General features: G+C 43.7%; 1 protein-coding gene and 1 pseudogene across 1 annotated transcript in view; one reads left to right on the top strand and one right to left on the bottom strand.

Moving 5' to 3' along the window:
• LOC122173448 (deleted in malignant brain tumors 1 protein-like) overlaps positions 1-27,240 on the bottom strand; it is a 492,944-nt gene that overhangs the window by 180,260 nt on the left and 285,444 nt on the right. The gene's annotated exons all lie outside the window — the stretch shown is intronic.
• LOC135977503 (olfactomedin-4-like) lies at positions 96-20,098 on the top strand (annotated as a pseudogene).

Below are 27,240 nucleotides of genomic sequence, written 5' to 3'. Positions count from 1 at the left end.
TGTGGCCCAGGTTGTCTGGGCTCCTGAAAGGATTTACAATAAAAATACTGATAAAAGTCCAATAAAAGAAAGCAGCTATTCTCCCCTCCAGAAAAGAATGCATTTTAATTATTGAAGTCCATCAATTAATTGATCTGCCCATTGTGTATTTATTCCTTTGTGGCTCCCTGAGAACAAGACTAGATACTGGAAATGAAGAAGGGCTTTGTTACAAAAGGAGAGGGTGGTTAATTTTTGACAGCAGCCAATGAAAAAGTTATGTTTGTATAATAGTCAAGTCACACTCTGTGCCGTGGCTCACTCACCGGCATGTCATCACCTTTGTGAGAAGTGTCAATAAATATTACACAAGTACCTCTTTCTAAGCACCAAATTCCTACTGGGGGAATTCCCAGGGCATCCTATAAAAGGGATCCCACTGTCCTTTCTCCATCGTGTCTGTTTGCTGAGAAGATGAAGTGTGAAAACTTGGCTGTGCTGCTGGTCTTTCTACAAAATGCCATTGCATTGAATGCAGCCAGCACCAGGCTCCAGAATGTGGTAAGATGCATATTATGACTTTCACAGGCTCTAATGTATTCTTTTTTCCTCCTGCTATTCAAGTTGCTGGGAGAATCTTTTAAAATTGAGGCAGGTTTTCAGATCTCCACTTGTTCTGTGGGCGCTCTGCATGTAGCAAGTGTAAAATATCACCTTTAACAAATGTCCTGGGACTTAATTATAAATCTGAAATCAAATTACACTGTTTTAGAAACAGCCAAATTCTGCTTTTGGTTAGGCAAATGCAACTCCCATTGAGAATCTGAATAGTTTAAATGAAAAATGCAGGTTGTAACTAATTAGATGTGGTTTGTGCCTGAGACTAACTCAATCCAAAACCACAGATGCAAACACCCCTCATCCTTTGGAGTGCTCTAGATCTGGATTTAGATCTCAGGTTCATTTGCCCAGCACTTTGAAAACACAATGCACTATGTGAGTTCTAGGTGATACTATTAATGCCGTATTTTGGTCTAAAAGGCCTTGTGGTGCTGTGGACTCAGGTAGTGAACTCAGCATCTAAGGGGAGGGAATGTTTTTTTCACTGCTGCATCATTAAGCAGTGGCAATTCCTGGTGGTAAGAATCAAGGCTGAAGTGTAAATGTATAATAAGCTGAGGATGGGGGAATTTAGTATGTCAGAAATTTCTCATTATGCTCACCCTTGGGTAAACTATAATTTGTGTGGATATTTGTAAAATTTATGATGATCCTTGTAACTCTGCTGTTAATCACGATCAGCCCCTGTACAACACGATCAGGGGACCAGACAAAAGGCTGCATTCATTATCTTTTTGACAAGCTGGCACAAAAAACCCTGTTTTCTCTGAATCCATTTAAACAAGTGGCCCTTTTCCTGCCATCTTCCAGTTCCTCAGCTGTCCAAATGGCTGTTTTAGGGGCTCCTTAGGAGTGGGACTGTCTGACTGGCTGGAGGATGAGGGAGCAGGTGATGGGGCTGCAGCAGCATGAGGATCTGAACAGGTTCTTGGATGGAGTACTAGGAGGCCCGCAGGGGAAGCTGGCTAAAACTGGGGCTCCAGAGCGCTGTCAGAATGGAATTCTGCTTCAGTGCGACTTTGAAGTTGTGCAGCTGGGGATGACCCCTGCCACGCGGAGCTCCTGCAGGAATGGAGCATTGCTCTTGTATGGCTCACTAGCAGCTACCTCCGTGTGCAAGCCCCTTCCTGCCCCCACTCCTTTAGTTTAATCACCCCATTTGATGCACAGTTTATCAAATAGTTTTGCAAGCACTGGAGATTGCCATGGTTCCCATTCGGTGGAGCTCGGCTGTGTACATTGGTGGGCTGCATCCCTGCAGTATAGTGTCTTGTGCAGTACATGGGACCTTGATTACTGTAGACTCCCAGGGATGCATGTTGAGATTCAAGAGTGACATCCAATCTTGCCAGTGCTATGGAGGGGTAGGACCTGAAACCTTATTCAATAAGATGGCAGTGAGATGGTATATATTACTTTAACATGAATAATGCACATTGTTTTGGACAGACTGAGCATCTGCAGCCTTTCATTGATCACACGTAGCTTTTTTTCAAAGGAAGGACTCCATGAAACAGCATTGTACCAGAAGAAACATTAACTGTCTCAGCAGTCAGTCGGAAATCCCAATCAACATTAGAGCTGCTGGAGATGGCTCCCTTAACAAAAATAAAGTTTGAGAATACTGAGGAATCTGGACTGCTGTTTGGATGTTGGGAGTGGGAGAGGGGGTCATGATTTAAATAGGGATGGGACACAGAGTGAGTTGGGTTGTAACAGGCGTTTGTTTGTTTCCTTTCCAGTCTACACCTCTTCCTCCCCTGTTGGAATAGACACTCTTATAATAATTTTAAAAGTAGTTTGGTGGGTTTCTGATATTTAAATCCACTTTTTAAAAAGTTCTTTATCTAGATATTAATTAAGGGCAGTTTGTAATCTGTATCAGGGATTAAAAAAGTACCACAAAGTACCAGGCTAGCACAAATGGGGGGAGGGGGCTTATCAAAGGTAAGTACAATAACTATATTTGTCTGTTCATTGAATATTTTCCTCTGATCCTTTTTTCACTGTTCCTGCTGGGCAGAATGCAAATCCAGTAATGTGGGCAGTCTGAGGGTGACCATTTCAAAAGCACGTAAGGGACTTTTTTAATAGTGACCTAGGGCCAGATTTTTAAAAGCTATTTCAGCTTTGTGGCACTCTGTTGTAGTGCCTAACCAAGTTAGGTGTCAATTCCCTTTTCAAAAGGATTTAGGCTTATAGGAACTCAAATATAGGGGTTGTGTTTTTCTAATAAAAAGCACGGTGTGGAACAAAAGCCTGTTTCTCTCACTTCATTCGAAGTGAACAAATTTAGTCATGGTACAAAACTACTCATAAAACCAATATTCAACAGCCAATATTTTATTATGTTTTAACACTAGCTGCCCCAAGTAAAAAACTTTGTTTATACCCCTGTGCGCTGATGGAGAGAGCAGTGATGCATGGCCATGACTCCACTCAGTACCCTGCAGTAGAAGGCATACCAGCTACTGCAGGTTGGGGGAGTTTTTAAGTCTTCAGCTCTCCTGTTTACCAGGGCTGTCTGAAAAATATCAGATGAAACGTTCCCAGTGAGGAAAACAGCGTTCAGTCAAAATCAAAATTTTCCATGAAAATTGGTCTAATTTCTGTGGCTTCTTCCATCAGTGAAGTACAAACAAAACTTTGTAAGGTGCTTTGAAATTAATGGACTAAAATCACTAACTGGCCCTGTTGTAGAGACCATTAAAAGCAATGACTCCCTATAAGATTTAATATTTCCTGCTCTGCCATTTACTGACTCACTGTCTGATCTTAGAAAAATCACTTAACTTTCACGTACCTCCATTTTTCCAGTGTTAAAATGGTTATAGTATTTAACTACCTCTATAGGGGTATGGTGACGTTTAATGAATTGATGTAGGAAAATACCTTTAGTTCATTGGAAGAAATTATTACAACTTAATACATGCTTTCAGGGTCAATATTATTATCACAGCTTAACTTTTCCCCTGCTTGGGGACTGTCAGTCCTTTGTTGTTGATTCCTAGTAGCATGTTGACAATTTATTTGCTTTCTGAAACTTGTTCTTACAGCCATTTTGCCAATGTGACCGGCTCTTTGAATGACAATGGAGTGTGCCAATGCTCAGTGTACCTGCCAGACACTGTGTTTCCTGTGCAGAAGGTCAAGATCCTGGAAATCACAGCCCAAGTGCTTTCTGAGAAATTTGAAAGAGAACTTACTAAAGTAAGGATTTTTGGTTTTTCTTTTTAAAAACTGACCAGTCCTATTTTTAGTGAATGTGAAACAGTCCAGCAGTCAGAACTTCGCAGGGCCTGTCGTCAAGCAACAGCAGTGAGGGGCATGTAAAAATTACAAAGGAAAGGGTGATTAAACATAAAATGTTCACTATTCTAGCATGCAAGCAGGGCCTTATATGAGTTTCGAGTATCCTCAGGCCTCATTCCTGGGCCTATAGGCACATGGTGTTCTTTGAGGGATGGCGGAAGCACTTTGCTTCTCTTTATGAACCATGGAACAGTCTTGTTGGCCTGTAATTGCTATATACAGTTGCAGAGGAAGCCATGATTCCTGCTCCCTCCTGTGGTACTTTTATGTAACCAGCATATGGGAGGGAATGATGGAAAAGAGCAAATGTCAGCTCAGCCCAGGCTGAAGCATGGGAAAAATCCACCACCTGACCCCCTCCATTCCCTTAACAGTTGAAAAAAATCAATTTTCTCTGTCAACATTTGATGCTCTAGCAATGACTACTGGATTATGCATTTTAGTTAAAGACCAACTCTTTACCCTTACACTACTTTCCTTCCTTGTTACAAGGATTCAGATCTATTCTCTTCTCTCCCCCCTCCCTCCCACCACCAAGAAAAAACAAAACCAGGGGACTACTGTGGTTTCTCAAGAGAAGGAGAATCTGCATTTGATTTTTGCTGGTAGATGAATATTCAGGGTTTAAATTAGGTGTCCAGGAGAAAATGTTGGAGTTCTCCAGGAGCCAGAAATCTTAAGAAATGAAGTGTCCTTGAATTCATCAGTAGAAAAGGCACATCAGTAAATTATAAATTCTAACCATGAATATTCATAACTCTCTTATCTGTTCTTGATTATACTAGAAGTGCTGCATTAAAAACACAAAATGGGGAGGGGGGAGAATCCTATAGAAAGTCTTTTCAGTTAAAATAATTAGCTTTGAAATAACTAGAGCTAATGATGACACATATTCAGTTTTCAGTAAAGATATGAAGGGCAACTTGACAAATCTCAGTGCCTCTCAGCACAGTGCCTGATCACTTTAGGACAGTGGTTCTCAAACTATTGTACTGGTGACCCCTTTCACATAGCAAGCCTCTGAGTGCAAACCCCCTCCCCCCCTAAATTAAAAACACTTGTTTATATGTTTAACACCATTATAAATGCTGGAGGCAAAGCAGAGTTTGGGGTGGAGGCTGACAGCTTGTGATGCCCTATGTTATAACCTCATGACCCCCTCAGGGGTCCCAACCCCCCAGTTTGAGAACCCCTGCTTTAGGAGGAATGTGGAACTTGACATTAATGATCCATGAAAACACTAGGTATTTAAGGGCCCCAACGCGCTCCATTGTGGTCAGTAGCAAAATTTCAATTGCTTTCAAAAGGACAGGATCAGGTCTAGAATTCCCATCCTGAAACTTGGACTAATTCTGCCAGGCCCTCCCAAATCAAAGGGGACTGAAATAAGACCCAACTGAAGCCAATCTCCAATTGAAGTGAAACTCTGCAATGGGTGTCTTGCTTGAGTAAAGACTGAATACAGATGGCAGGAGCTGGCTGACTTCTTGCAACCCTGTAGCAGTTCTCTTTAAAAAAAAAAAACAAAAACTGGACTCTAGTGACCAGATCCTCAGCTGATGTTATTTTCTTGCAGTCGGTGGAGTTGTGCCAGTGTATACCAGTTCAGGAGCAGGCCCTCAGTTTTCAACTCCAGTGACAGATACCAAAAAAAAAAAAATCTTGACATAATCTGAGTTTCACTGCACTTACATTGAGTCTGATCAGCCAGTGTTATAAAGCATCATTAGATATAGTGTGACAGATCCCCAATATGATCCCAGGCAAAGAGACATCAGGTCAGAAATGAAAACAAACTGTTTAACTATGAGGGTGTTAAAATTTTGTAGTTAATTGTTTGTCTATAGAAAGAAAATACCAGGCATTGACCTACTCATCTGAGTTGAAGTAAATGTAACTGTATGGACAGGGCAGAAGACGCTTGAATCTATGTGCATCTTTGTACTTGTTTCATGTAAACATATTTCTCAGGTATCAGAGGGGTAGCTGTGTTAGTCTGGATCTGTAAAAAGCAACAGAGAGTCCTGTGGCACCTTTAAGACTAACAGATGTATTGGAGCATAAGCTTTCGTGGGTGAATACCCACTTCGTCAGCATTCACCCACGAAAGCTTATGCTCCAATACATCTGTTAGTCTTAAAGGTGCCACAGGACTCTCTGTTGCATATTTCTCAGGCTGCCTTTGACATGATTTTCCTCACCCTCAGTGCATAACCCAATGTACCACTTGTTTCCTGAAAATGCTTATGGACACAATGAAACAATAAAACCAAAAGATCTTCCAACTCATCCTAGCGATAGAGGGGTCTGAACTAAACCTCTGGGTTCCAAACATCCTGATACTTTGGGGATGTTCAGATCCAGATCCAATTTTGCAGCCCAGACTTACCTTTATACATTATGGAGTAGAAGAGTCTACTGAACTACTGTAAAATTTGAAACAACTAGGCTAATCATAAACACTTGAATTTTGGTTTTGAGTCTGAGAACCACTTTACAAAGAGGGTTGGAATAACAGATCCTCCCTAATTTAAATGGATGTGGCTTCATGGAAGTTAGTTTCCACCTTGCCCATTTACACCAGCTGAGGATCTGACCCAAATGCCATAACTGCATTTCACCATCCCCTTGTGGTTGGGTTCAATCTTGCTGTACATGCTTAGTGAAAACTCCATTTGACACTCATGGGAGACTTTCCTAAGTAAGAACTGCAGGATCCAGCCCTTTAAGAGGTGCTAGACATGTATTATAAGTCCGATATACAACGTGATTGAATCTCTAAGCTTTTGCCTGATTGTAGGCTGCCAATTCAAAAAGCAGGGGGGGGGGTGGCTCTTATAAAATCAGCAGGAAGTGAATTTCAGACAGATATTCTGATATTCCAAATCAGTAAAAACTGTAAGCTGAAAACATTGGAGTAACTTTTTCCATCTGTAATTTGAAACTTTACCAGCATAAAATTAATCTGTTCAACTAATGCAGGAATCAGCTCTTCCCAACAGTGGAGAGAAGTATGACTTTGTGCACCTCATTAGAAGGGAAGAATAGCAACTTAACACGAGGGGAGAATGTGCCTTTCAGTGATTTGACCACAATGCCCAGAACATGCTCATGTAATAAAAACAGGAAGAGCGCATGGTCAACTTGTGGAACTCCTTGCCTGAGGAGGTTGTGAAGGCTAGGACTATAACCATGTTTAAAAGAGAACCTCCATGAATTCATCCAGTTAAGTCCATTAATGGCTATTAGCCAGGATGGGTAAGGAATGGTGTCCCTAGCCTCTGTTTGTCAGAGGGTGGAGCTGGATTGCAGGAGAGAGATTACTTGATCATTGTCTGTTAGGTTCACTCCCTCTGGGGTACCTGGCATTGCCCACTGTTGTCAGAAAGAATACTGGGCTAGGTGGACCTTTGGTCTGACCCAGTATGGCTGTTCTTATGTAAACATACCTTCCCAACAGATGAAAACTATATTCAAGGCAGATTATTCTGTTGGGAATATTCCTCTTGATCTCGGGCTGGGTTATATGATATGCGGGTGGCATGCTCACCATGTGATCATGGAGGGCAGACTTGCCTGTGGCCAATGCACTTGCATATGTGACTTCTCAGAATTGCTTGCTCATGTCACTTCTATCCCCCTTTCCCTTCCTCTTCATCCTCTTTCATTCTATGCCTGCCTTCTGCTTCCTCATTCCTTCACTCCCATCCTCCAGCTGCATGCTGGAGGAGTGTCTGCTTGCATGCTGTGTTGATAAATACTAGTTTCAGGTAATTGACAGAATAAATGAACATTACAGGTTTTCTCCCTGCCCTTTCCAGGTCCTTAGTGTGACAATGCTTGCAAAGCAGGAAAAACTAGATAGGAATTATTGTTATGCATGCCTAAAATGGCTGAATTTTATATTTCTTTAAGGGTGACATTCATGCCTCTGCAGAGGTCCAGCACAAAGCTTATGCACTGCTCAAACCCCACTGCAAAGCTGTGTGATGCACAGTGAATATTGATCTATACCCCAAAATATAGTTCATGTACTAGATTTCTGAGATGGTATGTAGGCCTGTTAGACAGGAGCAGATCATTTCAATACAGTCACAAGCTATTAAGGCAAAATGGGTCTAACTGCCAAGCAATAGAGCATCCATTTTGGGGAGGAGAAGGGGCATTCTCCTAGGTGGCCTGGCTGGCCAACTGGGGAAAAACAGTCTGAGGCAGGAGGAGGACTGGGCCTTGTAGCACACTCCAAATAGGGCTTATGTAGTGCCTCTGCTTTGTGCTGGCCCTCTGCGTTTTGCCCAAAATGAAATAAAAAAACAGATCAAGACATCTGAGAGAACCAAAACTCCTGGGCTCAGGCCTGACGCTCTCATGAAAGTATCCCTTACTTATGCAGGTAATCCACTGATTTCAATGGATTGCAGATTTGGCATATCTTTGACAACTATTCTTTTAAAGCATTTGTTTAAGTATGCTAATATTATTAGCTGTGGGATAGATAATTGCACACATCAATACTTTTTCCATATGCAGGGCCGGCTCCAGGCACCAGCTTGGCAAGCAGGTGCTTGGGGCGGCCACTCCAGAGAGGGGCGGCAGGTCCAGCTATTCGGCGGCAATTCGGCGGACAGTCCCTCTCTCCCGCTCCAAGCGAAGAACCTTCCGCCGAATTGCCGCCGCAGATCGCGATCGCGGCTTTTTTTTTTTTGGCTGCTTGGGGCGGCCAAAACCCTGGAGCTGGCTCTGTCCATATGGTTGCCAACTTTGTGCTCAGCAGTTTGCAAATGCATTTTTGTGCATGTGGTGGGTTCATGTGCAAATTTTACATGCACAGTTTAGATACCAACTTTTAAACATCTTCACAGAGAAGTTTACTGGGGAAATCTCCCAGCGGATTTCTGTGATTAGCCAGGCACTCAGAATCCATCTAAATCCTCTCTTCCAACAAGATGGATCTTGCTCTATGGCCTGGTCCATGTTGGGGTGGAAGTAGGGGATTTAGATATGATCAATGTCCAAACAGTTTTCTGCATATATGGATATAAATTTAAACACACTGAGTTTTGATTGCCAAATACAATAAATTTAATTGTTCCTAAATTTGAATTTACACAGGACTAAGATTATGAGGTCCAGATCCTCAGTTGGAGTAGAACCATTGGCATCTATGGACCCACGCCAATTTACACCAGCTCAGGATCCATGGATGTTTGTATTGGAAGATCAGATTGGTTTATACTGGATAATCTCTGGAGATAACATAATTAGCACAAACAATCCAAAATGTAATTTCTCTGCAGGATCCTCTCTCAAATCATGTATTACACTCATTAAGGAAGTTAAGGTCCAAAACAAGCAATAGGATTGCATTTTTTTTTTTTTGTGTGTGTGCTGCATCCATGTCAGTGATGTGAAATACATGTCAATAATCTTGACAAACTGGAGAAATGGTCTGAAATAAATAGGATGAAATTCAATAAAGACATATGCAAAGTACTACAGTTAGGAAGGAATAATTAATTGCAAAAATGCAAAATGGATGACTGCCTAGGAACATGTACTGCAGAAAAGGATCTAGGGGTTATGTGGCATCACAAATGAAATATGAGTGACTGATGTAATATGTTGCAAAAAACCTGAACATCATGCTGGGATGTATTAGTAGGAGTGTTGTAAGCAAGACATGAGAAGTAATTCTTCCATTCTACTCAGCACTGATAATGCCTCAGCTGAAGTATGTGTCCAGTTCTAGGCACCACACTTCTGGAAAGATGTGGACAAATTGCAGAAAGACCAGAAGAGAGTAACAAAAATGATTAAAGGTCTAGAAAACATGACCTATGAGGGAATATTGAAAAATTGGGTTTGTTTAGTCAGGAGAAGAGTAGAGTGAAGGGGGAGGTGATAACCTTTTAGGTACCTGAAAACTGTTGTTATAAAGAAGAGGGTGATAAATTGTTCTCTTTAACCACTGAGGACAGGACAAGAAGTAATGGGCTTAAATTGCAGCAAGGGAGATTTAGGCTACATCTACACTACAGGGGGGAGTCGATTTAAGATACGCAAATTCAGATACGTGAATAGCGTAGCTGAATTCGACGTATCGCAGCCGACTTACCCCGCTGTGAGGACGGCAGCAAAATCGACCTCTGTGGCTTCCCATCGACGGCGCTTACTCCCACCTCCCCTGGTGGAGTAAGAGCGTCGATTCGGGGATCGATTGTCGCGTCCCGTCGGGACGCGATAAATCGATCCCCGAGAGGTCGATTTCTACCCGCCGATTCAGGCGGGTAGTGTAGACCCAGCCTTAGGCTAGACATTAGAAAAAACTTCCTAACTATAAGGGTAGTTAAGCACTGGAATAAATTGTCTAGGGAGGTTGTGGAATCTCCATCACTGGAGGTTTTTAAGAACCGGTTAGACAAACTCCTGTCAGGGATGGTCTAGATAATACTTAGTCCCGCCTCAGTGCAAGGGACTAGACTGATGACCTACTGAGGTCTCTTCCAGTCCTACTTTTCTAGGAGTCTGTTTAATGGCTTCCCTCAGACTCAAAAAGTAGTTGTCACAGTTGTATAAAAAAACTGTAACTTTGAAAAGAGTCCTCTTATCTTTGGTTTCCTTCCTTAAATTAAGTCACTGAGATTCAGTAGTCAAACACATTATGTGCTTAATTGATTGTATCTGCCCTGCACAAGTATCGATGTACCATTGACTAAACTCCCAAAGACCTGCCCCAGCATGTACTGAGGTTCAGTGGATATCTTGGAAAGAATTATTTGGGGGAAGTCTCTTCTATGGTTGTTACAAAGCCTTGGTCAGGAGTCTGTAGGTGATGTTACCAGGACAGTAGAACAGTAAATCTCTAGTGTTAATGAAAAATTGTATTCAGGTCAGATTTTTAAAAGGCCATTTCGGAGCTGTCCCCTTGATTAATATAGATTTAAAAAAATTGTGACTGGGGCAAAACACTCTTAATTCATGTTAAGATAATGCCAAATTGATTTTTAATCCAACAAATCAATTTTAGGTCTGAGAATATGCATGTGCCATTTCAGTCCAGAAGGTAATATTTAGGGAAGTGATAAGCTCCTGAAAATTGGGGCTTATAATGGAAATGCCTTCTGACTCCAGAGTTGCTAATTTGACACAATAATATAATTCTATTTATTCTTGCTGAGAGATGCTTCTTATCTTGCCATTAAGGAAAAATGGGTACAGTTTTAAGTCATGTAGGAGGAGGATTATATCTTTCCCAAGATGTTCCATTTGTATGGAACTCTAATGTTTCAGAGAATGCTCTAAATCCATATTATGTTCTTGAAGTTCTTCTTGACAATGTTTGGACCGTGACCTTTACATTAGTAGATACATGTGCAAAAGTATATTTATCCAGCCATCTGTTTAGTGGTTCCACATCTGAAGAGGCTGCTGTGAAACAGTTATTCTCCCTAAAGGCTAAAATAACTGTCACCTCAACTGGCCTTCATTTAAATCCATTTCAGGATGGATGGATTGGATTTGTAATAGTGCACTGTGCTAAAATAACCCCTTCATCAGGGGACTCAACTAGTTCTGATGCATAAAAGATTGGATACTATTTGGAGTGTGGAGGCCTGACCAGTGCCCACTGAAGTCAACAGAAAGTCGTCTTGGACAAATTGGTGGATTTTTTGTTACCTTTTGCAGCCCCAGAGAGTACATCTACACAGCAAGTGGCAGGCCACAGCAGTGAGTCTCCAAGCCCAGGTCAAGGGACTTGGGCTTGCACTATGTGCTACAAATAGCTGTGTAGGTGTTACGGTTTAGACTGCAGCACAGGCTCTGAGGTCTAGGGAGGGGGCTATTTTAGCACTGCTATTTTTAGCATAGTAGCAAGAGCCTGTGTCTGTCGAGTGGGGCTCAGAGACTCGCAGCCTTGGACTGTGTAGACCTACCCCAATATTCTTCAAGTACATCACTTCTCTGAAATAATCACTGCAGGTTTCCTGGTAGAATCTGCCCCCTGAATTTCTATATAATCCTGGATAAAGTTAGCTCATAGAGGGAACATTAGTGAGTGTAAGCGGGTGGCTTGCCCTGTATGGGCTGGAGGGCCTGGGATTAACTCTCCCTGAGATTAACCTTTTGTGGGGCTGGCACCAAACGTATTTGTGGGCCCCCATGGGGGCAATAGAGCATGGAGTGGGGAGGTTGGTCCCCAGAGTGAGGTGCCAGCTGGGCCAATGGGGCATTGCATGGTGGGGGTGGCGCCCAGTCCAGTTCAAGGGCATTTTTCACAAACCGGCAGTTGCCAGATGCACACTGGCCCACCTGGCCCTGTGCTGCCAGAGTGCCCCTTCCCCTTGGGGACGGGCCTGGGCTGTGCCCCACAGCCCCCTGCCCAACACCACCCCACTCCCTAGGCTCAGCGTCCCCCTGGGCCTGCTATGCCCAGCACCCCCCACAACCTTCCCACAAATACACAGTGCCCTGCACACCACCACCCTGCCCAGTGCCTCCCAACTCCCACCACAACTGCCCACCCCCTCCCACCCACAGCCCCCCATTACTGCCCAGCACTCCCATTCCCTAGCGCCCCAACTCACACAGATCTCCCCCACCCACCACTGCCCAGTACCTTTCCCCACAGCCCCACTACCACAGCTACACAGTGCCTCTGCTCACCGGCCATACTGGGAGGTGACAGTGTTGGCTGGGCTGAGCTGACAGCATGGACAAGGCTGGTTCCAGTCCCAGGGTGGGGAATTGCGCCAGCACCTTTGGAGCGTCACACTCAGCCAGGTGAGGGCCTGCCCCTGCCCCGGCCTGGCTCCCTCAGGATCCTCTTGCCTGGAGGGGCCCAGCCAAGCCCCCGCCACTAGCCCCTCATCCCAAACTGGCCAAGACTGGTCAGAGCCAGAGCTGCCCTGGGGTCTGGCCAAGGGATGGAGAGGAGCAGTGCTTCTATATCCTGGGAAATTTCCCCAAATCGGGGCAATTTTGAGTAAAATGTTTCACGTTGGAAAATTGCAGGGCAAATTGGGAAACTGCAGGGCACATGCTGTTAAAAATTCCAAGTTTTGGGGAAATTTCCCAGGATATAGAAGCACTGGCTAGCACCCAAAATTTCCCAAACTGGTAAAAAATTCCCAGAGTCTGGGAATTTTTCACCAGATTTGGGAAATTTTTAGTGCTAGGTTGGGAAAAGTTGGTATCATGATATAGAAGCACTGCTATTTAGATAGACAATATCGTACACAGAAACAACCTATTTACATACTTGTGTAAACTAAAATGATGTAAACATGATGAAAAAACGCCAATGAATCGGCCGTTAGTATATTGTGTTGAAGCAGGCCGCAGACCTTATGAAATGCTCTGGTGGGCTGTGTATGGTCCACAGGCCATAGGTTGTACACCCCGAGCTACACTGTCCAGCAGTTTGGACTGCAGGGGTGTGAATAGCTATGTGCACCAAGATGCTGCACTGTAACTCACTCATGTGGATACTGCAGGTGCAACCCATAAGGTTCCTAGTTTGCCTTCATGGAATCCTCTTCAAACAGGACTATGTTAATGTGAAGAAGGAACCTGTTAGTTCAAGTCCCTGGCATCCACATGGGGGAGTTACAGAGCAGCACTTTAGTGCACCCTGCAGTCCGAACTGCAGGCCCATATAGATGTAGCCAAAGATTCCAGCTAGGAAGTGCTGGCAGTAGCCTGCTAAGGCAAGGGGGACCCTGAGAGAGCAGGGGAAAGACAGCAAAAGCTCTCCATGCAGGGAGGCTTGGGAGCAGGAAGAGAAACGTTTGCTTGTTGGACTTTAATTTGGGACTCTGTTTTATTTGTAGTTTATATTTTGTGAATAAACCCTGGCCCCAAGGAGGGGTATTTTGAGCTCAGAAAAAGTGTGTGGAGTCTGCATAAGGGGCCCTTGGGGGGGGGAAACAGAGGCTGGTGTTGCAGGATGACTTCTGCCCATGAGGGGTTGCTCACAGTGTGGTTGCCCTTGTTAGAGTGTGGAATAAAAAAGTGAAGATTATGAATGAAATTCTGCCCTTGTTAATTCACATGCAGTCCCAGTGGGATTGCACACATGTAAAGAAGATGTCAAACATGCCTGTTACATTTGCTAAACTGAACTTGAAAATTTGCTTGGTTTTTCTTTTTTTTTTAGGTTAGCCAATATACCAAAGCAATTGAAATGTATGAACAGAAAATCCGAAACCTAACCATCAAAGTGGAACATATGGAGTCGACCAGTGTTTCTTACACTGAGTTGGACTTTCAGTTGCTGAAACTGGAAATCAATGAAATGGAGAGACTGGTCACTCAGCTGAAATCCACACTTGTTGGAAGCAATGTGATTGTTGAACAACTATACGTGGAGGTAGAGTAAGTGGGTTATTCTGCCATTCAGAAACATTCAGTTCTCTGTTACAGCAGTGAAATTTGGAAAGTCTCCACTGACAATAGTAGAGTTGCTCTGGATTTAAATCAATGTACATTAAAGCAAATCTTGGCCTTAAGCATGTTAGCATGTTTCTTCATATGTGGCAAAAAATGGCAATTTTTATCATTTGTGTGACTAAAAGCTAAAGTTCTTGGATGCTGCTATATTAAATAAATATACTGTGTACATTATTATAATAAATATGAATTTATGGGCACCCATGCCTGAAAGCTTCTGTGCTCCAACAAATATAATTAAAAACGTAACTTATTAGGGTAGTGACCCAATCAATATAAAATCAAGAACCCCTTCCCAATATTCAATGAATCAGCTTTTCAAATTTGTTATCACTCACTCACCTGAGTGAATAATTGCTTTTGATGGTAAGTAAAATATCATTAGTTTCTTCACTGTCTTCAACATTAAATGAGTAGATTATTTATCTGGGCAGGTAAACTTTCAAGACACGTCTGCAAGGCTGCAATTATTTACCGGTAACAGTTAATAACCAAGTAAGCCTTATTGGACATTTTTGGGTGATCTTTAGCATTATGGTATATGATTGAGTGCTAAAATCACAAACATTTTCTTGTAGTTACACACATTAGCTTGAGACTGGATGTTCATGCTAAAACTTGTTCTTTGGGAACATTTCCTAAAACTTGTTCTCCAGCACCTTTTTTGAAATGATAAATCCAGTCTAAAATGTTTGAAATAAAGTTGACTGTAATTTAAAGTCATGCTGAATTTTTATTTCTCTAAATCAAGAATCTGACTCTCATGGTAAATGATCTGGAATCATCGGACAAAAACAATATCCTTGCAATCGATCGAGAAATTGTGGCTCTCCAGAATCGATTGAAGGAATGTGAAAAACATAGAAATCAAACCACAACACCCTCCTATTTCCCACCAGGTAAGCATTCTGTGTATAAATCACATGAGAAGGGATGGGAGAAGTAGGAACAAGACTGGGTTAAATGAAATGACAATAAATCCCATGTCTTGGAAAATTTGCCAGATGTACTAACTTTCAGCAACAGGCTGATATGAAAGATGAGGGCAGGAAACAAACATTTTCACATACTCTTACTGTTTTTCAAGTGGAAAAAGTTGGAAAATAGTACAAAAGTATGAAAAGTAATGTTTTGCCCTTCATCCAAACTCTGAGTAGTACCTCAGTACCAGCAATACTATTTGAAACAAATCACAGATTTATAGAAGAAATTAATATCCATTTAATTTTGAAATAAGATTGCTGTGAGTTAAGTTCAGTAATAGATTCAATATGTCGACAGTTAAGAACAAACCATAATGCCAGAGGTAGCGATACACAAAATGGCTCTAACCTCTGTTCTGGCCAACCAAGCCCAACAAATGGCTGGTGCTGACCAAGAAGGGGCATGACGCAGGTGGCCGAGGGGGTGGGAGGCAGCAATTCAACACAGTCTCTCGGCTGCTTCCATCAGCAGGGCTCCACAGAAGCCCCAGGAAGAAATGCAATCTGCTTCCCACTCCCAGCAGTGAGGGCACTGAGTGAATTCCAGATCCCCACATGCTTTGGCACCGAGGTCAGGCTTGGGGAGAGAGGTGTGGGAAAAGAGATACAAGAGAAGAAACAAGACAGTGGAGCTTAGGAAAGGTGGACAGACAAAAGCAAGAGAGAGATGGTGAGTTTCACTTCAAAACCGTATTTCATAGACTGCCACAAATTTTACAATTACAGTTAAATACACATTCGCATTGGATTCTGCAGACGTTACCAATAGTTAGACTGAAAGGCCACAAAGATGTTGTCCTGCCTCTAGGCCAGTGCATCCCTCTAGCTGGATGCTGATAAATCATCACTGCCAGGAATAAATTTGATCCCTCTATTTCTGAAGAAAAAATGTTTTGCATTTGCAAGCAGCAGTTTTCTCCAAGTGGCACGTGTGTTCCAATAATTTCCCAGGGACAGCATCTTCAGACAAGCCATAAGGATTCTCCCCACTCTTCACATTGCTCTGTATGTTGTGGACTGCTCAGAAGATGTTTCTGGCATTGGGCACCTGCTCATGCTGCCACTGAGGCCCAGATGAGTTTCCTGATTCTGCTCCACTGATGTTCTTCAACCCTCCATAAGAGGGACCAGCTTTAGGTGTGAGAGGATAGTTCTGTCTTTGTTTATTTCTCTCTGTTCTCAATGCTAATAAGGGGGTGATGATGTTATTTGTACTGTGGCCACTTCTCTATTAGGAATAGACTAAGCCCAGCAATTCTTTTCACATAGGCTTGCAAACAGCCATCAAATGATAGTCACTGAATAGATAAAATAGAAGTGATTGTGTCAAAGACACCCCATCCGCTAGAGCATGTGCAACCTCTGCACTGATTTGATATCATCAGCTGTTACCCTGAATTGATCAATTAAAAGAAACATGAAACTCAGGTCTTCACAGGTAAACTTTACTTCACCTCTAAGAGGGAGCATTGTCTAGTGGTTAAAGCACCTGACTTTGAGTTAGGAAACGTTGGTTCTAGTCTTGGCACTGCCATTTACTTGCTGTGTGACTGTGCAGGTCGCTTAGCATCTGTGTCTCAGATGATCATGCTTTTAAAGGGGGAAAAACTGGCACATGTTCATGGTGACACCTTTCAGGGCTGCAAAGAGTCAGACAAAAGGATACTTTTATTTTTAAGTGTGCTGGTGTCACCACTATTAGCTTCTGACCCAGGGAGACCTGCATATTTTGGAGTGGAGGACTTTTTCCAATACTTTAGTGTTCTGCATTAATTGTGAAACATTGAACAAGTGTCATCAACAGTCGCTTTGAGCAAAGGAACAGCTTTGATAACATTTACTTTCATTCAAGTTCTCTTCATTCCAGACATTGTTCATTACCCTGAAAGCTCATTCCACTGGGCTGTTTGTTCTCAGTAAACAGTGCAAATTCTACTCAGCATAGCAATACATCTTGAACAAGCATTGTGTAGCTATAAAAAAACAAATATTTTGCCTGATGAAATGAAAAAAAAACCCAGGATATTTCAATTATCCTGAAGCTCCTGGGACATCATAAGAAAAACCAAGACTATCCTGCTTGAAATAGGTTGTATGGTCACTTTATAGTTACCTTGCATGTAAACTGGGGATATTTACCTCCACCTTACAGACCTGTTGTAAGGCTATGCTCATTAATATCTGAATTGCTTTGAGAGCCTCAGATGGAAGCTCTCTGAAGTATTGTTTTCAAGTGGTGATTTTGACAGTAACATGCTAATCTGAAATGAGCCTCTAGAACTAGTGCTGCTAATTCTCCCTCCACCTTCCAAAACTCACTGCGGTTCAGTGAGACAAGATGTTCCTTCTTGCTTCCCATATTTCCAGAACTGTGCTCCACTGCAGAAGCCAATGACCTAAAATGTTTCTGAAATGGTATTTTCTATGTGATTTCCCAGCCCAGCGGGGTGGAAAGCATAGACTAGGTGGAAACAGAAAACTGGTCACTTATCTGAAACAGAAGCTAATCACTTATTTACTTTAAGTGAGTACTGACTAAAAACTGAGATCTCTAAAATGTGTTGCTGGATCGTTGGCTGTTTTTTCAGTATGGCCCCAGTTCTAGTGGGATGACCCCTGTAGTTCAGTCAGACTGGAACAGCTACAGAACTGAAATCCATGTGCTGTTTACATGGTGCAAGGAAAATCTTTGTCAAAGACATGTATGTAGTTCTGTTCTTGCAACAAAGCTGATTCATATAAAGTACACACACTAAATCCTCTCTCCTAATCATGCCCTTTGAAAAGCCTGCATTTTCTCTTTGCTTTCAGGCAGCTGTGGTGATGGTGGGCTTGTGAATATCAGCCAGCCCTATGTCGTACAGCTGAACGGGAGAGGATTTTCCTTCAAAGATGGTTCCTGGGGTAGGGATTCCTCTCTTCGGACTCTGCAGAAGGACCTATACTGGGTTGCACCTTTGAACACAGATGGGAGACTCTTAGAATATTACAGACTTCATAATTCCTATGATGATTTGCTGCTATTAAAAAATGCTCAAGAGTTAAAAGTTCAATATAGGGAAGGCAGTGGCACCACAGTTTACAATAACTTCATGTATTACAATGTATATAATTCAAGAGATATGGGCAAGCTCGATTTAAACACAAACACGTTGGCTGTGGGGAAAACTCTGCCGAATGCTGCTTATGGTAAACGTTTCTCTTATGCTGGTGTTGGGTGGCAAGATATGGACTTTGCTGTGGATGAAAGTGGATTGTGGGTAATTTATTCAACCGAGGACAACACAGGTAACATTATGATTAGCAGACTCAATGAGACCACACTTGATGTGCTCCATACTTGGAATACATGGCAGTACAAGTCATCCATTTCCAACGCTTTCATCATCTGTGGTGTTCTATATGCCACAAGACCTGTCAACACTAGGAAAGAGGAAATATTTTACACATACGACACAAACACTGAACGGGAAGGTAAAATTAGCATAATTATGGATAAAATGTTAGAAACAATAGTATCAACTATAACCCCTCAGACCGAGTCCTGTATGTTTTCAATGATGGCTACCTTGTTAAATACAATCTTATTTTTCAACCTATGTTACACTGATATGAATAAACACAACAACTAGAGATCATAAAAAGTCTGATTTTTATATCCCTTTGAATAATGTGAATGTTAAATTAGGGCCTAATCCTACCAAAAGTAGCTCCTGGTAATAAGGTTTATTCCCATGAGCTGTCCCATTGAAGGATAATAAGCTCTATGTCTGCTAACAATTGGGTGCAAGGTTAGGTTCACAGCTTTTTAACTGGTGTTTAGATACAATGGCAACAGGAGTACTAGAAATGTCTCTGCTATAAAAAATATATTAAGTAGATGACTTAGTGATGCACAGAACATGCATCGTGATAGGGAGATTGCTCACACACTGATGTGCAGTTGGAGGAATGTCTATTTGGATAACACATGGAAACTGCACTGCTGTTTCATCATCATTGCTCAAAGTATGCAAGGCCATAAATATCATATTAAATATTGGCCTCAAATAATTACTAAAAGATTAAAATGAGAGGATAATTAGAACTTGATCTTTAAAGAGCAGACCATTGGTTAAGCTGAAGCTGTGGAAACGGTTGCCTTGTCTCCTTCTTGCAACCCATTAATGTATTTTAGCTGGCAGGGCTCCAATGCATTACTTTCCTAAAGTTGCACTTCATGAAAAAACCTTATTAACCATTTTTGGACGGTTGCATTTTCTTAGCACTGTGTCCTGGGGGCCAGATCCAAAGCCCACTGAAAGCAGTCCCTTGGTATATGGCACATGCTACAACAGAACATAAGCTATGCCATCCTACATGCTCCACTTAGTCCTCTGAGTCCATTTAGTCTGCAATTACTGTGATCTCCATTAGAATCTTTCAAAAACACTCTGAAAACAAGGAGCCAAATTAATTGGCAGAATAATTCCATTGGCATCAATTACCTTACCTCGGGGGTGATTCTGGCACATATCTATCAGTTACAGAATACTGAAGTTGGAACAAAATCATATGCTCTTTATTTTTAAAATGACACATGATTTTTTTTATCAATATCAGTTCTGTAATCATGTCAGAAATAGTGAGATGAACAGTTATGAAAATGCAGTAAATGTTTGCTGGTTTTCTATTAATTCTGTCTTTATATTTGTCTTATAATCTGGATCAGTAGATGTGAATGATTAATTTTTGTTTAATAAACGGTTATAAAAATCCAAACCCTATAGTTGTTTGTCAGTGCGCAACAGCTGGGAAACATTTGGGATGCAGCAAGAAGCCAGCTTCACCAAATGATATTGGAAACAGAAATCGTATTCCTTTGGGTTTAGTGTGTTTAAGTGCTCCTGGAACAACACAAAGGTGTGAGTCAATATGTCAGTAACTAGAGGAGGGACTTTATTTCCACCCATTGAAATATGTTCACTAGTTAGATTAACATTCTCCAACAAGTTGAGATGTTACTTGAGAGGTCTGAGGCTGATGACACAGTTTTAAGTCAGATGCTGTCACTTACCAAGTACAGTAACTCCTCACTTAAAGTCGTCCTGGTTAACATTGTTATGTTGCTGATCAATTAGGGAACATGCCCGTTTAATGCTCCCTTCTAACGTCATTTGGCAGCTGCCTGCTTTCTACTGCAGGGGTCGGCAACCTACGGCACGCGTACCAAACGTGGCATGCAAGCCGATTTTGATTGGCAAACTCCTGCCTGCCATGGTCCCGGCCCACAGCCCCACTCAGCCCCACCACTCTCCCCTGTTGGGGCAGGAAGCAGAAGCTTGTTCCTGCAGCAGCCAAGCTTCCCTCCTCCGCAGCTTCTTCCCCCAGCATGGTGCTTTCCAGCCCCTCTCCCTCCCTCTCCCTGCTGCCGATCAGCTGATGTCCCTTACAAGGGGGAGGAGCGGCAGCGTGCTCCCTGCTCCGGAGTGGAAGCAGAGAAGAGGTAGGGTCGGGGCCTTGGGGAAGGGGGTGGAACAGGACATATCCCTTCCAGCCCCCTGCCATGAGCCGCAAAGGGCTGGGACCCCCCCCAGCCCACTGCCCTGCACCCCCCACACACACCCTGCCTTCAGCCCTGACCCCTGAACTCCCCCCACATCCAGCCTGCTGCCCTGCACCTCCACACCCCCCAGCCCTCTGCCCTGAACTCCCCCCACACACACACCCAGCCTTCTGCCCTGCACCCCCACATTCCCCCCAGCCCTCTGCCCTGACCCCTGAACCCCCTCCCCCAGGTCTGGGGTCCCGGCTGCCGGCCTCTTGCCAGCCGGTGTCCAGGCCCCGCTCAGCCCGCTGCAGGCCTAGGTGAACAGAACCCCAGGCTGGCAGCGTAAGATCAGCATTTTAATTTAATTTTAAATGAAGCTTCTTAAACATTTTGAAAACCTTGTTTACTTTACATACAACAATAGTTTAGTTATATAATATAGACTTATAGAGAGAGACCTTCGAAAAAACGTTAAAATGTATTACCGGCACGCGAAACCTTAAATTAAAGTGACTAAATGAATACTGGGCACCCCACTTCTGAAAGGTTGCCGACCCCTGCTCTACTGCATGCAGGAAGAGCAGCCCATTGCAGTTAGCTGGTGGGGGCTTGGAACCAGGGTGGACTGGCAGCCCCCCATCAGCTCCCTGCTCCCTTAAGTTCCCTGTGCAGTAGCTGCCTGCAGTTCAGCTGTCCCTCCCCCCCACTGCCATGTGCTGCTCCTGCCCTCTGCCTTGGAGCTGCTCCCTGATATTACTGCTTGCTGTGCTGGGGCGGGGAGGGAAGGAAGAGGGGGGCTAATGTCACGGTGTCCCCCTCCACCCTGCTCCTGCACCCTGCTTACCCCATCTTCCATAGAGCAGGGCTCAGGACGGAGGGAGCTTGCAGCAGCTGCGGTCTCAGCAAGCTGATCTAATTAATAAGGCAGTGTACTTAAGGGAAATGCGCATATCTCCTTCCTTTCCTGCTGCCTTGCAGAGTGAGAGAGTTAACCCTTGAGGGCTCAGCCAATTGCTAGTTCATCATTTAGCAGTAAGGAAAATATCCCACCTTCTGACTCCTCCACCTCAACCAAGCTTCACAATCATCATCGTTGTGTACCGGTATTAAATTGTTTGTTTAAAACTTATACTGTATATGTGTATTTATAAATAGATCGATAAATAATATAGTCTTTTGTCTGGTGAAAAAAACACCCTCATTTACAGTAATTCTTATGGGAAAATTAGATTTGCTTAACATCATTTTGCTTAAAGTCGCATTTTTCAGGAACATAACTACAACGTTAAGTGAGGAGTTACTGTATCTGCTTCTGTTCCCTGAAAGTGTGTGAAATGAATTTGAAAGCCAGCCATCACTGGCACAGTAATCTGATCCATGAGCATGGGCCTTTAAAGAATTCACAATAGTTCAACTGAGGGTTTGTTTAACTATAAAAAAACTAAAAGACAGCAGAACATTTATTGCTTCACATTTTTTGGGGTGGCATCCCATTAATACGCAAGGGTTGCCCTATTCACAGGCATAAAATGCAGCTCTATATGGCATGACATTAAGGAGCAATTTGGGGATAAGGAGCAATGCACAAAGAGGACTTAGGTTCAGTGTTGCAACACCTAACTTTAGGTCCCCTGCCACTTAGTGGAATCTCCAGCCCTGACTCAGGTACACAGGCTCCCTATAAATGTATGTGGAGAGTTGGGCACCTAAGAATGGGATTTACAGAAGCTGAGTGGCATGCTGCTGAAGCTAGCCAGTAGCAAATGCTGAGTAGAGGGTTGGGCTCAAGTCCACTTAATGCCACTTGGGATTCACAGCTGTGAACCCTCAGCTGGAATTAGGTGTTTAACCCAGGTCAGCCCTGTCTGAAGGGAGAAAAGAAAAGGCAACTTGGAGATTGTGATGCCCTTTTATACACAGTATTTAAAGCATTCAGCCTGATTGTGGGAGACCAGGGTTCAAATCCCCACTCTTCCTGTGTCAGAGCAGGCACTTGAACCCAGGTCTTCCACTGCCCAAGTGACTATGCTAAGCACTGAGCTACAGGAAGAGTGGGGGGAGGGGCTTTCATAATCTCACCTGTTGAAGCTGCTTCACTTTGTATGATATACTTAAATAGTCAGTGGGCCAAAGAGCAGTCAGAATGACTCTATAGCAGTGGGATTACAGTATCTAGTTTACAGACCCAAGTTCTAGTCCTGCACCAATGACTGTTTAAGCCTGGACCATTACTCAGTTCTAAGCTGTCACCGCATCTTATTGTCACTGTGAGAAATCTTGTGATTAGCAAAAAACTTGCTAGTAACAGGCAGGGCCAAACCAGTCGACTTTCTTTTGTAGGAGATTCCTATTTACCAAACAGGCTGTGCAATGTCAGCTCACTCTGTATCTAATATCAGAAAGACTAAAGCAAAGGGCAAGTCTAGCCGATTTTGTGCATTTCTCACGTGCAATTTTTGAGTGTCACATCAGCTGGACAGCTCCATGCCTTTCTGTACTGTCCAAAGAGAGAGTGCCTCTTCACAGTCATGGAGGTGCCTAATTTGGGGTAGGTCCCAAATGGCCTCATACTGTAAATGAGTTTCTGATCTGGTACTTTCCAATTTACAAAGAGGAGCACGGCGTCCCCAGTCCCTGCACAGGCTGGCAAAATTGAACGGCAATGCAATGGGAAAGCAAGCGCCTTCCATTGAAGCAAATGACAAAACTTCCTTTTTCTTCAATGGGAGCGAGACTGCAATGAACCGACACCTGGACACAAATTCAGTTGTTTAGAGATCCATTCCTGACCTGATTCCTCTCCACAGTCTTGCATCTTGGCCTGTCTCTCTGTCATCTCCTTGTGGATATTTTGCTATTTATTTCATTGTAACTTGGTTAAAATTGAGCTCCTTTCATTCCTCTTGAGATCTCCACTGCATTCTCAGTCACTATTGACAGTACTATCATCCTTCCTGTCACTCAGACTCATCATGAGTCATCTCTGACTCTTCACCCCCTCTAGAGCCATGCATCCAAGCTGGATCCAAACCTTGCCACTTCTTCCTCTCTCGCATTTCCATTATCAGTCCTATTTCCTCAGTCTACATGACTAAAATTCTCTCCGGTGCTTATCTGCATCCTCTCGGACCTTCCTGGCACCCACCACACTCTCCTGTCTAGTCAAAATGATGTTGCAAAGTCACCTTTTTGACCTGTCACAGTGACAATGTCAGTCCCCTTCTCGTGTCCCATAGAACATGTCATATGCAAGCTTTTTGTTCCTCCTTTATGGGCCTTTCACAACCTAACCCTTCCGCACTTGTCTACTCTTGTATCCAATCCTGCCTATTCTGCTCTGCCAATGCTGTCAGCCCCTATCATCCATTAGTTCACCTGTCACACAAGCACCTTCCCATTTTCTTCCATTCTGACTCTTATGCAGGGTCACTCCCTCTAAACTAATCCATAAATCCATTACACTGTGCTTCTCCAAATAGCACCTTAAGACCAACTTCTTCCAGATCCCTGTGGTCAGTTGCCAACTCATTACAGCTAAGCAGATGTCTCCAGTAGGAACTTTTGATATTTATCGTACTTAATTATATTAAAGACATGAACCAACTCAAAACTGTCCATCTGTTCACATAGTTGGCCTCTGTAAACTCGTGGTCTTGTTACTTTTACCCTCATTGTTTATCTCTCATTCTTTTAAATTGATGTTACAATTACTTGTTACGTCTTAGCTTCAATTTTGATGTATGTTCTTCTAGGGAGGAACTGCCTTTTTGCTCTGCATTAGAACAGCATTGAGCACCAATTGTGGCCTCTAGGTACTTCTGGGATACAAGCAATAAATAATAGCATGCCTGGGATTTTTTATGCATCTGTGTTTTTGTCTGAAATTTCATGCTTGCAGCTATGTGGATTGAATATAAATTGGCTTTGAAAACAATATGTAAACATTCTGTTGGAAACAGAAACAGAGGGTCCTGTGGCACCTTTGATACTAACAGAAGTATTGGGAGCATAAGCTTTCGTGGGTAAGAACCTCACTTCTTCAAATGCAAGTAATGGAAATCTCCAGAGGCAGGTATAAATCAGTATGGAGATAACGAGGTTAGTTCAATCAGGGAGGGTGAGGTGCTCTGCTAGCAGTTGAGGTGTGAACACCAAGGGAGGAGAAACTGCTTCTGTAGTTGGATAGCCATTCACAGTCTTTGTTTAATCCTGATCTGATGGTGTCAAATTTGCAAATGAACTGAAGCTCAGCAGTTTCTCTTTGGAGTCTGGTCCTGAAGTTTTTTTGCTGTAAGATGGCTACCTTTACATCTGCTATTGTGTGGCCAGGGAGGTTCAAGTGTTCTCCTACAGGTTTTTGTATATTGCCATTCCTGACATCTGACTTGTGTCCATTTATCCTCTTGCGTAGTGACTGTCCAGTTTGGCCAATGTACATAGCAGAGGGGCATTGCTGGCATATGATGGCATATATAACATTGGTGGACGTGCAGGTGAATAAGCCGGTGATGTTGTAGCTGATCTGGTTAGGTCCTGTGATGGTGTTGCTGGTGTAGATATGTGGGCAGAGTTGGCATCGAGGTTTGTTGCATGGGTTGGTTCCTGAGGTAGAGTTGTTATGGTGCGGTGCGTGGTTGCTGGTGAGAATATGCTTAAGGTTGGCAGGTTGTCTGTGGGCGAGGACGGGCCTGCCTCCCAAGGTCTGTGAAAGTGAGGGATCATTGTCCAGGATGGGTTGTAGATCACTGATGATGCGTTGGAGAGGTTAAGCTGAGGACTGTAGGTGATGGCCAGTGGAGTTCTGTTGGTTTCTCTTCTGGGCCTGTCTTGTAGCAGGAGACTTCTGGGTACACGTCTGGCTCTGTTGATTTGTTTCTTTATTTCCTTGTGTGGGTATCGTAGTTTTGAGAATGCTTGGTGAAGATCTTGTAGGTGTTGGTCTCTGTGTGAGGGGTTGGAGCAGATGCGATTGTACCTCAGTGCTTGGCTATAGACGATGGATCGTGTGGTATGACCGGGGTGGAAGCTGGAGGCATGAAGGTAGGCGTAGCGGTCGGTGGGTTTTCAGTATAGGGTGGTGTTAATGTGGCCATCGCTTATTTGTACAGTGGTGTCTAGGAAGTGGACCTCCCGTGTAGATTGGTCCAGGCTGAGGTTGATGGTGGGGTGGAAGCTGTTGAAATCATGGTGGAATTCTTCCAGGGTCTCCTTCCCATGGGTCCAGACGATGAAGATGTCATCAGTATAGCGTAGGTAGAGAAGGGGCATGAGTGGACGAGAGCTGAGAAGCGTTGTTCCAGGTCAGCCATAAAAATGTTGGCATATTGTGGGGCCATGCGGGTGCCCATAGCGGTGCCTCTGGTCTGGAGGTATATATTGTCACCAAATTTGAAATAATTGTGCGTGAGGATAAAGTCACAGAGCTCAGCAATAAGTTGTGCTGTGTCATCATCAGGGATACTGTTCCTGACAGCTTGTATTCCATCTGTGTGTGGGATGTTTGTGTAGAGAGCCTCTACATCCATGGTGGCTAGGATGGTGTTTTCTGGGAGGTCACCAATGCATTGTAGTTTTCTCAGGAAATCTGTGGTGTCTCGGAGATAGCTGGGAGTGCTGGTGGCGTTTACTGTTTGTTTACTGCCCTGCCATGACCCAGGGCTTGGGCTCATATTGAACTATTGGCTCAGACCCTGCCTAAGGGCCTGAGCTCCTGACTGTTTGTTTACTGGCCCGCCCTGACCCAGGGCTTGGGCCCATAGCGAACTATTGCGAGGCGGTGGGATACCCCACAGCCCCGCAGAGGGACGAGCCTCGGCCGAGCCCTTCTACAGTGCTCTATAAACACCTAGAGACAGAAAGGGTGTTGCCATGAAGCACAGTAAGTTCCATGTAGGGTGAGGGATCTAATGTTCCAGCTGTTTGACTAGGACCATAGTACAAATTATTGGACCGTATTAACTGAGTCCATTGAATACAAATCACATTTGGGGAAAGGTCCTACTATCAGGAACGGGCAACAGGTGTCTCAGCAGGAGGAAGTGCTTCAGGGGACTCAAGCGCCACAGGGTTGTGGCTGGAGTAGGGTGACCATATTTCCCAAACGGAAAACAGGACACTGCAAGAGGCTGGCCCAAGCTGCTTGCCTGAGCCACTCTCCCCATGCAGGGCTGGGGCTGCTGCTCGCTCAAGTCCTGCCTGCCTCACACACGAGGCTGTCGCCACTCACTGGAGCCCTGCCTGCCCCCCGCGCGAGGCTGTCGCTGCTCACTGGTGCCCTGCCTGCCCCCTACCTGAGCACTGCCTGTCTCCCTGTCCAGGGCTACAGTCGCCCCTCCACTCTGCACCACACTACAAAAGCAAATTGGA

The sequence above is a fragment of the Chrysemys picta genome, unplaced genomic scaffold (assembly GCF_011386835.1).
Source record: "Chrysemys picta bellii isolate R12L10 unplaced genomic scaffold, ASM1138683v2 scaf1, whole genome shotgun sequence".
Lineage (NCBI taxonomy): Eukaryota > Metazoa > Chordata > Testudines > Emydidae > Chrysemys > Chrysemys picta.
Note: the sequence above shows the minus strand (reverse complement) of the source record. Positions and strands in the feature narration are given on the sequence as shown.